The sequence below is a fragment of the Triticum aestivum genome, chromosome 2A (assembly GCF_018294505.1).
Source record: "Triticum aestivum cultivar Chinese Spring chromosome 2A, IWGSC CS RefSeq v2.1, whole genome shotgun sequence".
In the NCBI taxonomy this organism is placed as follows: domain Eukaryota; kingdom Viridiplantae; phylum Streptophyta; class Magnoliopsida; order Poales; family Poaceae; genus Triticum; species Triticum aestivum.
The window spans coordinates 515,000,406-515,003,837 of NC_057797.1; positions in this window are offsets into that span (position 1 = coordinate 515,000,406).

Here is a 3,432-nt window from a genome sequence, read left to right on the forward strand (position 1 = left end):
TGCTTGGTTTTTGATGACTTGTAGATTTGTGCAATAAGTATGTGATTTCTTTATGACTAATGTTGAGTCCATGGATTATACGCACTCTCACCCTTCCATTATTGTTAGCCTCTTCGGTACCATGCATTGCCCTTTCTCACCTTGAGAGTTGGTGCAAACTTCGCCGGTGCATCCAAACCCCGTGATATGATACACTCTATCACACATAAACCTCCTTATATCTTCCTCAAAACAGCCACCATACCTACCTATTATGGCATTTCCATAGCCTTTCTGAGATATATTGCCATGCAACTTTCCATCGTTCCATTCATCACGACATGCTTCATCATTATCATATTGCCTTGCATGATCATGTAGTTGACATCATTTTGTAGCAAAGCCACCATGCATAATTTATCATACATGTCACTCTTGATTCATTGCCCTTCCCGGTACTCCACCGGAGGCATTCATATAGAGTCATACTTTGTTCTAGTATCGAGTTGTAATCATTGAGTTGTAAATAAATAGAAGTGTGATGATCATCATTAATAGAACATTGTCCCAAATAAAAAAAGAGAAAGGCCGAAAAAGGCCCACAAAATAAATAAAAAAGAGAAATAAAAAGGGACAATGCTACTATCCTATTTTTCCACACTTGTGCTTCAAAGTAGCACCATGATCTTTATGATAGAGAGTCTCCTATTTTGTCACTTTCATATACTAGTGGGAATTTTTCATTATAGAACTTCACTTGTATATTCCAACAATGGGCTTCCTCAAATGCCCTAGGTCTTCGCGAGCACGCAAGTTGGATGCACACCCACTTAGTTTCTTTTGTTGAGCTTTCATACATTTATAGCTCTAGTGCATCCGTTGCATGGCAATCCCTACTCCTTGCGTTGACATCAATTGATGGGCATCTCCCTAGCACATTGATTAGCCGCGTCGATGTGAGACTTTCTCCTTTTTTGTCTTCTCCACATAACCCCCATCATATTATTCTATTCCACCCATAGTGCTATATCCATGGCTCACGCTCATGTATTGCGTGAAAGTTCAAAAAAAGGTTGAGATTACTAAAGTATGAAACAATTGCTTGGCTTGTCATCAGGGTTGTGCATGATGAGAGCATTCTTGTGTGACGAAAATGGAGCATGATCAAACTATATGATTTTGTAGGGATGAACTTTATTTTGCCATATGTTATTTTGAGAAGACATGATTGCTTAGTTGGTATGCTTGAAGTATTGTTGTTTTTATGTCAATATTAAACTTTTGTCTTGAATCTTTCAGATCTGAATATTCATGCCACAATAAAGAAGATTACATTGAGAATTATGCTAGGTAGCATTCCACATCAAAAATTCTGTTTTTATCATTTACCTACTCGAGGACGAGTGATGACCCACAAGTATAGGGGATCTATCATAGTCCTTTCGATAAGTAAGAGTGTCGAACCCAACAAGGAGCAGAAGGAAATGATAAGCGGTTTTCAGCAAGGTATTCTCTGCAAGTACTGAAATAAGTGGTAACAGATAGTTTGTGATAGGATAAATTGTAACGAGCAACAAGTAACAAAAGTAAATAAAGTGCAGCAAGGTGGCCCAATCCTTTTGTAGCAAAGGACAAGCCGGAACAAACTCTTATAATAGGAAAAGCGCTCCCGAGGACACATGGGAATATCGTCAAGCTAGTTTTCATCACGTTCATATGATTCGCGTTCGATACTTTGATAATTTGATATGTGGGTGGACCGGTGCTTGGGTGCTGTTCTTACTTGAACAAGCATCCCACTTATGATTAATCTCTATTGCAAGCATCCGCAACTACAACAAAAGTATTAAGGTAAACCTAACCATAGCATGAAACATATGGATCCAAATCAGCCCCTTACGAAGCAACACATAAACTAGGGTTTAAGCTTCTGTCACTCTAGCAACCCATCATCTACTTATTACTTCCCAATGCCTTCCTCTAGGCCCAAATAATTGTGAAGTGTTATGTAGTCGACGTTCACATAACACCACTAGAGGCTAGACAACATACATCTTATCAAAATATCGAACGAATACCAAATTCACATGACTACTCATAGCAAGACTTCTCCCTTGTCCTCAGGAACGAACGTAATTACTCACAAAGCATATTCATGTTCATAATCAGAGGGGTAATAATATGCATATAGGATTTGAACATATGATCTTCCACCAATTAAACCAACTAGCATCAACTACAAGGAGTAATCAACACTACTAGCAACCTACTAGCACCAATCCCGGACATTGAGACAAGAATTGGATACAAGAGATGAACTAGGGTTTGGAGATGAGATGGTGCTGGTGAAGATGTTGATGGAGATTGCCCTCTCCCGATGAGAGGAGCGTTGGTGATGACGATGGTGATGATTTCCCCCTCCGGGAGGGAAGTTTCCCTGGCAAAACAGCTCTGCCGGAGCTCTAGATTGGATCCGCCAAGGTTCCGCCTCGTGGCGGCGGAGTCTCGTCCCGAAAAGTTCCTTCTTCTTTTTTCTCATCGAAAGACCTCATATAGGAGAAGATGGGCATCGGAGAGCCACCAGGGGGCCTACGAGGTAGGGGGCGCGCCATAGGGGGGGCGCCCCCACCCTCGTGAGAAGGGTGTGGGCCCCCTGGCCTTCATCTTTGGCGTGGATTTTTCTTTATTTATTTTAAGACGTTCCGTGGAGTTTCAGGACTTTTGGAGCTGCGCATAATAGGTCTCTAATATTTGCTCCTTTTCCATACCAGAATTCCAGCTGCAGGCATTCTCCCTCCTTATGTAAACCTTGTAAAATAAGAGAGAATATCCATAAGTATTGTGACATAAAGTGAAATAACAGTCCATAATGCGATAAATATCGATACAAAAGCATGATGCAAAATGGACGTATCAACCCCCCCAAGCTTAGACCTCGCTTGTCCTCAAGCGAAAAGCCGATAACAATAAATATGTCCTCATGTTTAGAGGTAGAGGCATCGATAAAAATAAAATACGGACATGAAGGCATCATGATTATTCTTATAACAGCAACATATATAGATTTTGTCATATGATTACTTATGTTCAAGTGATGATCTATTCACAATGCAAAAGTATAAATCATAAACTTTATTGGGCTCCAACAAACTATACTCTCAGTCATTGAAGCAATTGAAATTTATCATAACATCGGAAAGAGTCTATGTTAGAGCTAAAAAGCAAGTCCACATACTCAACTATCATTTAGTCCTCCATAATTGCTAACACTCACGCAATACTTGTGGTTACGGAGTTTTAATCGGACACAGAGAAAGATAGGGGCTTATTGTTTTGCCCCACAACTTTTTACCTCGAGGGTAATGTCAGCAATAATGGTTCATGCTCCCCTACATCCAATTATATATATATATATATATATATATATATATATATATATATATATATCATGTT